At 41.7% G+C, this 12215-nt stretch overlaps 1 protein-coding gene across 6 annotated transcripts in view; it reads right to left on the bottom strand.

Moving 5' to 3' along the window:
- The window catches only part of LOC124432333 (protein tiptop), a 147123-nt gene that overhangs the window by 81971 nt on the left and 52937 nt on the right, over positions 1-12215 (bottom strand). For 2 of the 6 annotated variants that reach the window (XM_046981232.1, XM_046981230.1), the window contains exon 1: positions 1164-1938. The exons of the other annotated variants lie outside the window; for them this stretch is intronic. The gene's annotated coding sequence lies outside the window, so the exon portion shown is untranslated. Of the gene's footprint in view, positions 1-1163; positions 1939-12215 lie in introns of those variants that run through there. 6 annotated transcript variants of the gene reach the window in all.

The raw sequence follows: 12215 nt of genomic DNA, 5'->3' as shown, positions 1-12215 counted from the left end.
TTCGTATATCTACAAAATCTTTTCTTTTTTTTTTTTTTTTCTTTTTGCCTTTTAAGATTGTTGATTACGTTGAAGGAAAATCAATATTATGTCGAAAAAGTTAAACGGCCGAATGAATGTTTAAGCCTTAACCAAAGTCGGTCTTAAAAATCTGCGCTCAGATCCGGGTAAGCCCGCCGTTATCTATCGCGAGCAAACACGAGACGACGAGTCGACGAGTCATATAAATGAGCATGCAAACATAAATTTATGACGACGACAAATTTCCTCGCTCGACCGACCGTTTCCATGCACGGGGAATCGATTGGTCTTTCCGATTAGACAACGGTTCGTCGAAATTCGTGACAATCGAAGAGTTATGAGCGCACGATATATCTTATTACGATTCTCATACCGTATGGATCATTCATAAATATCGATAGAAGGAAGGAGGAGGGTAAGGAGAAAAGGAAAAAAAGAAAACGAAAGAAAATATACGATAGAAACAAAAACATTTGTACGCACCAAAACCACATACGCTCGTGTAATGATATTTCCGACGACGTCAGAGAAACACACTGTGAGTAACCGATCAATTTAAACTACTATTTATCAAAATGTTTGTCATTCGTCAATAAGCAAATTCGTTTATTGACGTTCTAGTTTCATCGAAAATGGGAAAATTAATTTGAAACGGCCTTGGAATCAAATTACGCAGATACAAGTTACCTCTCTTCTAACATCGATAAATTGGTAACGTATTTAAACCGTAATGATTTATACGTATACATGTTATACGTATAGTGTACGAATCTGTCAGAACTATAGAGAAATTCACATTTTGCGAGTGCAACGATCAAGAAAAGAAATCCAAGATTCGGCCACCTGCTACGCACACATCGCACTTTGTTTATGCAAGTCACGCGCTCCCGCTCACTCACCCTTTTCCCACGATAGATCCATCTCTAGATAAACAAGGAAAGAACGAAAGAAGTAACTTCGACGAGCGGTAGGTAATACGATTTAAAATTTCGCAGAAAACGAACGAAAGAAAAGGGAGAAAGAAGAAAGACAAAGAGGGGAAAGATAAAAAATGAAAACTAACGAGAAAAGGCCGTATCCGAATTCGTATTAAATATGGATCGTAGATACGATTCGAAACGACAAAGAGGCAACGGACTCACCCGCGAAGTAGTGGTTCCACTGAGCAGGTTGCGTCAGTCTTGCAGGCACCTCGTCGACGATACTGTATCAGGAAGTAGGATGCTCGGTTTGCGAGCAGCGAAAACTCGACGTCGACGTCGATGCCACGAGCATATGAAGTACACGCGTGACACCATGTCAGCACGTCATCATCCTCTCACGTCTAATCCTCTCGACACCAATCAGACCCCAAACGATCAATGTACACCACACCACTAGTCAAGAAATAAAACGAGAGAAGGCAGAAGAAATTTCCTCTCTTCTCTCACCTTCCTTTCGATAATCTTTAACAATCTTCTAAACACTTGTTCGAGAACGAAAAAGTTCGCTCTCCGTTTTCTCTTCCTGCGTTCATTGAACAAAAGCAGACAGACATAGATTAAATATATAATAAATATACACAGCACCCCCGACGTGTAACAAAAAGTATTTATCTTATTTGTTTTAAGAAATATACGAAGTTGTTCAAAAACGAAACAAAAATTTTCCACGCTCGTTTGAGATAGTGTCGATTAAAAAGGACAAGAAGAGAAAAAAAATGAAAACAATTTTTTGAAAATAATATATAACACGATAGAAAAATACGAATCTCGAACGGATTGGCACAGTTCCGTAATATATTTTAGAGGGAATCCTAGAGAACGAAGGAACGGAGCAAAAATAAAGACCCTCCCACGACGGCAGCACGTGGCGCACTGACGGCTCCGAGTTCGTCCTCCCCGCCTCTGCCCCCTCCAGCGGGCGCGCGCGGCGCCGTCGAGCCGCCGAACGCCGCGTCGCTTGTCGTTCGCCGCACCGTCGAGCCGCCGTCGCCGTCACCGCCACCGCCACCGCCACCACCGCCGCCGCCGCCACTACCGCCACCGCTGCGGCCCTGACCTATCCCCACCACTGTACCATTCCACCCACGCCCCCATCCCACTCTCCTCGATACTTACACGCTCCCTCCTCTCTCTCTCTCTCTCTCTCTCTCTCTCTATATATATATATATATATATATATATCTCCATCGCGAAATCTTTGTACGTTTCTCTTCATCTTTCTCTTCCTCCTCTTCTTCTCTTTCTCCTTCTTCTTCTTCTATTTCTTCTTTATCTCCTCCTTCGCTTCACTTCTTTCTCTTTCCTTCTGATCTTTTCTCTCTCTCTCTCTCTTTTTCTCCCTTCATCGAACTCACTTCCCCTCCGCCGAAGAGATCTTCTTCCCTTTCCACGACTTCTCCTCTCCCTCTCCTTTTCTCATCTCTTCACTTCTCTATCTTTTCTCTACCTTGGTGTGTTGCTCCGCCGGTCCAACGTCTCTCATACCAAGCGAGCTTCAACTTCGACGTCGCTCGTCTTCTTCTCGTCCGCACGTCTCCGTCACGGCTCGCCCGTCCATCCGTCTTCTACTTCTACTACCTTCATCCTACTCATCCTTTTCGTTCTTTAGTCGAAAGATCTTATATATCTTTCTCTCTCTCTCTCTTGCGAACGAACGACCGAGAGAACGCGGGCGTGCGCGCACGTACGCACACACCAATCTCAACTTATGCATCTATTTCTTTCCCTTCCCTCCCCCTGACCATCTCTTTGCTGGCTCCTCGTGCCAGGTGCAGCTTCCGCGCTCCGGCACTTCGCTTGACCAAGAAGAGAAGCGTGAATAAGGCCAAAATGTGTATATATAAATATATATACATATATATATATACCAATGGTATGTATATATCTATAAAGATGATCGGAATCTTTGGATTCCGTTATTAAGAGAGTATAAGACGCGAGTAGTTCTAGCAAGAAGTTATATGGAACCCCTGTAGACGAGACTACGCTTTAAACACATTAAGTATTTTTTATACGTCAGATAATAATTAATGATCATAGGTACGATAACATGGTACATTAAATCGAACATCGTTGCTCAATCTTAACTATGAACGTATATATATATGTATATATACATACATATACATATATATATATATATATATATATATATATATATATATTTTTTTTTCCCCTATGGGATTTCAATATTCTCATACAGGCGAAATATGTGGGTATAGAATGTTGAAGATATCTTTGTCGTAGGAAAAATTTTTGCGTCGTAGATCTCTTCGATACTTTTAATTTGATGATTATTAGATATAACAAATAAAAAAAGGAGGAAGAAAAAGAAAAATAAACGTCAGTATACGGAATCAATTAAATCGTAAAAAACGTTATAATGACGGGAAACGTAATGAGGATAGATCAAGATCGATGCGATTTATTGGATTGTTTATCCATGAAATCCGTCATCGTTAAGTCCACGTCATTAAAAACGAATGATATATGGAATAAGACGTAAAAGAAATGAGAAACGAATGTGGGACTTTTAACGGCTCCATGAGAGAGAATGAGAGAGAAAGGGAGAGAGAAAGAGAGAGAAGAGGAATCTCGTCGACTTTCATCGATCGTCGGCAAATCGATTCTACTCGTCCTCATTAACGACATAAAAATGTAAATCAAACTGTAGTATTACTTACTTATTCGAAAAAATTATCCGAGAGAGGAAAGCAGAGAGAGAGAGAGAGAGAGAGAGAGAGAGAGAGAGAGAGAGAGAGAGAGAGAGAGAGAGAGAGAGAGCGAGAGAGAGAGAGAGAGAGAGAGAAGAAGAAAAGTTACGATGAAATGGTTGTACTTATGTTGTCGGTGAAGATGTTTTTTGAGAGAAGGACTACGAAAAGAACTACGAAAAAGGAAGAGATGAAGAAGAAAGACTAGGAAGAGGACGGTGGCGATAGGACAAGTTGAAAGAAAGTGTGGGAAGGGACGACGCCAACCCTACTCTCAGCTCTTGAAGCATTAGGAGTTTGGTAATAAATCTCGTTGAAAAAACACACGGAGAGAGAGAGAGAGAGAGAGAGAGAGAGAGAGAGAGAGATAAAGAGAGAGAGAAGCAGTAATCCAAGTCTGAGACACAACGTTCTCTTAGCGTCTATCTCGTTTGCTTTGTACATCTGTGACGCTCTACGAAACGTACAAGTAGGAGTGAGAAAGAGAGAGAGAGAGAGAGAGAGAGAGAGAGAGAGAGAGAGAGAGAAATGATATGGAATGTGCAGAATTGGTCACTCTTTCTCTCTCTCTCCCTCCCTCTCTCTCTATTTCCCTCTCTCTTTATCTATCTATCTATCTTTCTCCCCACTCTTTGTAAAGTGTTAGACACCTTCCCCCAGCACGTTTTGCTACTCAACGTTTCGTTGGTCGGTCGTCCGACAGGAACGAGGTCGACATGATCTATGCACAGCATGCAGAGCCAAGTGTCTTGGTTTGCTTGATGCATCGGTTCTCATTGGATTTTGATCTCTTTTTCTTCCCTTAGTCGATCGACTCTTCGCGTTACTACTGTTCGGTGAAAGCACAACCCAGCAGCGCGTTCTCGATGAAAATGGAACACATCCACGTGCACCCACATGCGATTCTTGTTAGAGGGACTAAATAAAGAAAGAAAGAAAAGAAAAGGAAAGAAAAGAATAAAATAACATAAAATAAAAAAAGGAAGAGAATAAAAGACTGTAAACAGGCAATTGCGATCCACGGGTGGCACTTTGATTTTCGTCCAGGTATCATCACGAAGCAAAGTGGATTATTTTGTAAATAAACTAAATACCCTTCTTTGAACTAAATCAATTGGGGCAAACTGATTTGTATAAAATAAAAGAAAAGAAAAAGAAGAAATAGAAAGAAAAACAGAAAGAAAGAAAGAGAAACAAAGAGACACATATATGAATATAGACACATGTGGATATAGATTCTAATATATTTAATACAGTGATATCAAACATTGAAACGTTTAAAAATAACTTTGAGGAATCTGTTGTAGCGTATAAATTATTCGCCGATGACGTCATTCTGCCAATGGACAATGAATCAATTACGAAGACATACTTACGGTATTCAAATGCGTTTATTGCAAGCTCGTCGAGCCTCGATTCTATGTGGAAATTATTAATAAGATAATTCTTTTTTCTTTTTTCTTTTCTTTTTAACTGCGTTATTTATAAGCATAAATCATAATCAGACAGAAGAATAAGGAGGGAGTGATAGAGCCGGGCCCGAAATATGTCGTAAGAGGAAGAATGAAGCGGGCGGTGTCTGCCCACGCGCGCGCGCGCGCGCGCACGCTAACTTTTCTCTCTTTCTCTCTCTCTCTCTCTCTCTCTCTCTCTCTCTCTGTCTCTTATACAGTATGGCAGCTCTGTGTGGTAGCACCTGCATGTTTACGTGTTGCAGCTCGACGGACATACTGTCGGTCTCGTCAACTCTCCTCTCAATATTCATTGGAAAAAAAAACCAAAAAAAAAAAAGAAAAAAAAACAAGAAAAAAGATCGAAGTAGTAAAAATGCATAAAGCGATTTATTATCGATCATTGCTACTCGTTCGATGTTACTTTCAATTCAATATCGATCGTCAATACTATTCGATTTTCTAAAACAATATCGTGAGGATGAAATGCCTTTTATAGATCGATTAGGCGAGTGGCTCCTACTAACGTCACAATTCGCTTGACATTAATTTTTCATCGAGTCTACATAATATCTCGAATAACGCGGTAAAAAAAAAAAGAAAAAAAAAATCCACGAACAAAAGAAAAAAGAAACAGAGAGAAATAAAAATAAACGATAACCACGAAAGTTTAAAGGGATTTTCACGTGATGCAAGGAAATATATAGGATTTTAAGGTTGCATCGACGTACGAATAGGAGTTAGAAGATGAGGAAGGAAGGAAGGAAGTAAGGAAAATCTTGGGGAAATGAAAATATAGGAACGGTTCGTGCGAAATAACGTCCCTTCGTTTCCAATTACGACAAACTCCTGCGACAAAAGGGGACCGCGGAATAAGAGTTGGCAAACGGTTGGATGCGGAAGGATCGTCGTTCTACCGCGTAAGCGTTAGTAGTGTAGTAGTCGAGCTTTCGCCGAGTCCCGACTCGGCGCAATTTTGGGCGTAGAGTTTTACGAGACATTGAATCTGAAAGACGCTCTCTGAGAGGCGTTTATACGGGGTGAACGAGAGGGATGGAAAAAGGTAGAGGAAAGAGAAGATGGGTAGGCTGGTAGTAATGGTGGTGGTGGTGGTGGTGGTGGTGGTGGTGGTGGCGGTGGTGGTGGTAGTGATGGTGGTGGTGGTAGGTATAGGAAGAACCGACGCGAATAGTACGACGACGATGGTTACATTCTACGGATCAGAGAGCTCGATAGCGTGCCGAAGTCGAGGCGAACGGCAATAAATCCATTTTTCGTGAAGGGTCGGTCGAGGGGCGAGAGCGAGCCAGGGTCTGATTAGCAGCCTGACTCGGCCGTACAGGATGACAGCCGGTGAGTTATAATATTGCCCATCCATCTATTTATCTACTCCATCGGTTCTCCTCCTTTCCGTCTATCTCGCTCTCTTTTTCTTCTATCTCTCCACCCTTCGAAGTTTCTCTACCAACCGCCCGCCCGCCCCTCGTGCCCTCTCGAGGACTCTCCTCCTCTCTTACGTGTGCATAGCTACGAATATCGGAAACGGCCTGCGGGATCCCGCGCGGGTATCGAACGAGCGGATAAATATAAATTAGCTCGGGCCACGACAAAGCGGGGTGCCGGCGGGGGACAAAGCGTTCCTCTTCTCTCTCTCTCTCTCTCTCTCCCTCTCTCTCTCTCTCACTCTCACTCGTTCATCTTAACCGTTCTCTCTCAGAACAAAAAGAAGTATCCAGCTCTTTACCTAGGACTCGATAAGAGACCGGATCTCTCTCTCTCTCTCTCTCTCTCTTTCTATCTGTCTGTCTTCCTTCCTCTCTCACGTTCACGCGCCCCTTGGAACACCTCTGAGCGATAAAAGTTTATGCTAATATATGTAGGTAGTTATAAGAGGAGAGTCACGAATCTATCGTATCGTTTATTAAAAAGCGATCACATAGTAGAAAATAAGAATATGGTTTAAAATGCTTCCTCTCTTAGAAAAAAATCCACGAGTTCGAACAAGTCTTCTCGGCTAATCCGCTTCGAGTCACGGCCGAGAGACGTTCCGATGGAACGGGTTAACCGAGCAAGGGAGGAGTTTATAAGCTCGCTCGAAGAAAACCGTACAAAAGGTTAAATCCCTCGGATCGTGACTGGCTCGTTGGTATAACCGCCGCGGGATAGAAATGACGACGTTACAAACGACTCTCGGCAAACGAAGATTACGATGTCATTATTAGCTAACGTCGTCGGTGAACGACGAACGACAATGATGGTTTCGACGATTACGTCGCGATCGCGATGGAAAGAAAGGCGATAAGTCAAAAGTGAATAGTTTCTCTATACGAGAAACTATTCACTTAGATCTATGTTCTGCCTCTCTTTCCATTTAGGTAGATGGGTACCTATGAAAGTCAGAGAGAGAGAAAGAGAAAGAGAGAGAGAGAGAGAGAGAGAGAGAGAAAGCGAGAGAGATGAAGTCATCCACTTTTTTTGAAGAAGTGAGCATAGTACGATCACCACTTTTCAGACGTCCGAAAGAAGAAGAAATTAAGCTCGTATGATATTGCATGGAGAGTGACCCTTCGCAAATCTTTCCAGAATAAAAGAAGAAGAAGATAAAAAAGAAGGAAGAGGAAAAGAAGAAGAAGAAGGAGGAGGAGGAGGAGAAGGGGAAAGAGAAGAAGAAGGCGAACGGCGGGACACCTCTCTATACATTTTCAACTGGAAAGACGCGGCGTCCCGAACTTTCGACGGGAACCAGTTCATATATCTGAAGTATGGTCGCCATAAATAAGCGACCTGTCCGTTTGCTCTGTTCGCCCAACCCCTTTTGCCGATTTCTCCCTCCAGCTCTTCCTCCCTCCCTCTCTCTCTCTCTCTCTCTCTCTCTCTCTCTCTATATATATATATATATATATATATATATATATACACATACACACATTTGTCTTTTTCTCTCTCTTTCTCGAGCGTTACAAACGCAAGAAGAAACAGTGGATCTATTCCTTAATACTGTCTTCCGTCTTCTTCCTTCCTTCCTTCGATCTTCTCCCTTCGTTGTCCACGTTCACCTAAATTCTTCCTCTTCGACCCTGAATTTTCTCAGAGTCATGGAGAACATTTTGTTATAGTACGGTTTTCCCTGAGACGAAGTAGGAAATATCACAGAGAGGACTATCATGGAGTATAGTACTCTTTCGTTCGTTCTTTCGTTCGTACATTCACGTTTTCGAAGAGGGAAGAGAGAGAGAGAGAAAGAGGGAAAGAGAGAGAGAGAGAGAGAGCGACAGAAGACTTGCGAAGGAGGAAACTGAGAGGAGTGATCGTGCGTGTCAACGGCACTGCGGGATCCGAAGGAAGGCGCGACGGACAGCGCGGCGCACGTTCCACGAAATCAATTCTTACGTCCGACATATTTCAGGTTGCCCGATCGTGAGCAAGCATGGCAAGTGCAGACTTGCCACCGAGATCAATTCTCTTGATTGATCGACCCTCCCTTGCTTCTTTCGATCATTTCTCTCTCTTTCTCTTCCTTTCTGTGTCTCTCTTTCTCCCTCTCTCTCTCTCTCTTTTTCTTGATATCTCTTTCTCTTTACGGTAGAGCGTTGATCTTGCGCAATCACGATTGCACCATTGCGTAATTGATACGTTTGCATTCTACCACTGACTGAGTCGCGGTTTGTAGTGTTTGATACTTTGAAATAGTATCTCTTCTTCGTAAGTACAAGAGAGAGAGAAAGAGACAGAGAGAGAGAGAATCCTAGCTTTCATCGATCCTAGACGTGCGATTATCGGACCCACCCTAGTGTCGAGTATCATTCTTTATTTATTTCTTTATTTCTTTCCTTTCTATCTTAGATAAGACAAATGAAAAAATGTCTATGACCGTTCAAATTTTCTCATGATTATATATATATATATATATATATATATATATATATATATATATATATAATGTGTATATATATGATATACCTAATATATCTTCGATTACAAAAGTGTATAGTCAGATAGCTATCTTCAAGGATACGTGTCTTCAAGGATTTCATCGACAACGAAGAGAATCTGGTTGAGTCTCCTCGAACATGAAGAAAAGAAGAATGTACTACCTACTAGTATTACGGTCTTTCGTAGGTAACGGACTTTAACCTCTTCGTCCCCCAACATTCTCTTTTCTTTTCTCGAGTCTCTTTCATTCCTTCTATCAGATGTAGACGAGAGCTGAGAAAGAAAGAGAGAGAGAGAGAGAGAGAGAGAGAGAGAGAGAGAGAGAGGAAGGAAGGGAAAAAAGAAGTATGAATAATAAGCTTACGTTCGTCCCACGTACGAGAGCTTCCTTGTAATCCGTAGTAAGCCAAACATCGATGCGCCGATATGTAAAGAAGGAGGAAGAGGACGAAGAATTTAAAGTAATAGGACAAGAAGACCTCTTTCCGTTCTATCCTTCTATCTCGTCATCGTTAATACTCATTTCAATTAAAAACCGTAACGCTTTTATCTAAAACGTTACTCAAATGGGACGTGACAAATAGAGTGAGAGAGAAAGAGAGAGAGAGAGAGAGAGAGAGAGAGAGAGAGAGAGAGAGAGAGAAAAGAAAAGGAAGAAAGAACGAGAACCGGACATGATAATACAGGTGACATGAATATTCGTAAGTGATTAAGAATATTTCAAGTTAATAAATATAAAAAGTAATTATTAGAGTTTATTGAGAGAAAGATAGAACAATAACTCCTAATAAGTTAAATCTAGTAAGAGTATACGTAAAAGGCACGCGTGTCTATCTTTTGATCGGAGCCATTGTAATAATCGAAAAAAATGTTCGAGTTGTTGATGGGCCACCCGGTTGGACAAACCGCAGAGTGCGCGATCATAGTCGCAAAGCAAGACACGCCGAGGTGCATAGACGTAAAGACAAACCCGTATTTGCGGTGCGCTCGCGTTTCTGCAGCCGGTTACAGCTAGCTAGCTAGCGGACGAAAGGCAGGAGCGAGAACGAAAGAGAGAAAGAGAGAAAGAGGGAGAGAGAGAGATAAAGATAGAGAGCGGGAGTGATTTATGCTAAGTCGGTGATGCTGGCGAAGCAGGGGCCCCGTATGTACGCTCCCAGGCGGCCATCTTGAGCTCCCCTCGTTTTTACCAAGCTGGACCGATTGACGGACGCGTTCTTACTCTTTTAACGAACTCTTATTTCAGAAACTTTTCAAAAATCTCCATCGTCCCACTTAGTTCCTTACCGATTTTGAATTTATTTCCTTCAACGAATACACTAGCCAATCGTAGTAATTTTTCTTGTAAATCATTCACTCAACGAATCGAAGGAAAACGATACTGATTTATGAACGAGTGTAAAGAGAGAAAGAAAGAGAGAGAGAGAGAGAGAGAGAGAGAGAGGAAGAACAGAACATTCAACAATCGTCTTAACCGTAAAAACCACGATCCGATTTCCGTCCGTCACCATGGAACTCGAATTTACGAGGGGCCCTTACGTAAGATAGATAGAGACAGAAACAGAGGGTGAACGAGAGAGAGAGAGAGAGAGAGAGAGAGGAGATAGTGAAAGAGAGCTACGGGCCCGGGGGTCCGCGCGCAACAATGAAAGCACGCCATTTGTCACAGAGGCGCTTCCTCCGCTTCTAATAAACGTTGCTGCTCCTACCGTCGTGTAGTCGTGCACAACCGTGCAGCACGGATCGACCTTTGCTTTTGCTCCATGGATCGTGATCTCTCGAGCAACCTTTCTCTATCTTTCTCTCTTGCTCTTCTCTCTCTATCTACTCATTTTCCTTTTCCTTCTACTTCGTCTTCTACGTTGTGTTCTTCTTCTTCGTCGTCGTCGTCGTCGTCTTCTTCCTTCTCTTCCTCCTCCTCTTCCTCCTCCTCCTCCTCCTCCTCCTTTTATTCTATTCTTTATACAACGCTCTCTTTAGCTACTTGCACTCGAGAGAGAGAAAGAGAGAGAGAGAGAGAGTCCCGTCGCAGTGGGATACGACGTGCCTACGTCCATATTTTCACATGCCGGCACAATGCACCAGACGACCATCGGAGCAATTGTCATACAAATTGTCGCTTATTCAACGGCATACCATAAGCTCGGACGCGTCCTGTTCTATCTCTTTCTCTTTCTCTAACGAGCTATGACGGCGAAGCCAATTTCGAAAGAATCTCTGAAAATGAGAGAACCCTCCTTCCCATTGATACCCTAGTAGAAAAGATTATTCGCGGATACTTCTATCGAATCATTCGATATGATATTCTTCGTTTAAAAAATACAAAAAAAAAAAAAAAAAAAGAAGAAAAAAGAAAGAAATACAAAAATAAAAAAGTAAAAGAAAAAAAGATAAAAAAGAGAAGGGGGAGAAAAAAAGGAATAAAAGAAAAAACAGATATCTCCCCTCTGAGTCCTCGCATATTCGGCCGACTTAGTCTCGTTATCAACGATAATCTTGAAAAATGTAGAACGTGCTTCTCGGTCGGCGAACGTTCATTGTAAAAGTCCACTCGTTAATGGCGAGCAATACATTTCCCTTGCGGCTCAAAGTAAACTTATTGGACGTAGGTAGGTACCAGACTGAAGAGGATTTATACTCGACGTAGAAATTATGATACCTACGAAAGGTATATTCTAAGGATAAAATCGAAGACCCTGTCGTCGTTGTCATCGACATCTTAAGAAAGATCCCGGATTCGTTATCGATATCTTCGCGTGAAGATGTAACAAATATTTTATAAGATAAATCGTATATATACATGTATGTACATTATCTGACACGACGTAAATTATCTTTACGGACTTAGTTATTTTCAATTTGTCAGCTGAAAGGATTATCGTGATTAAAGTATCCGAGGCAACATTACCCAAATTATATTCCGCGAAAAAAAAAGAAAAAAAAAAAAAGAAGAACTGACGTTGCTCGAGAAAAAAAATTGAGAAATTAAATATTGTTTTATTATTTTCACGCGTTTTGTTTTACATCGTTCAAATTTCAATATAAATATTCTTAATTCCTTATATTTACAAGACAAAATTTATTTATTATTAATACTACATCTACATCTATTC

Source organism: Vespa crabro, chromosome 24 (genome assembly GCF_910589235.1).
Source record: "Vespa crabro chromosome 24, iyVesCrab1.2, whole genome shotgun sequence".
In the NCBI taxonomy this organism is placed as follows: domain Eukaryota; kingdom Metazoa; phylum Arthropoda; class Insecta; order Hymenoptera; family Vespidae; genus Vespa; species Vespa crabro.
The sequence above is the reverse complement of the archived record's forward strand: the minus strand, read 5'-3'. Positions and strand labels throughout refer to the sequence as shown.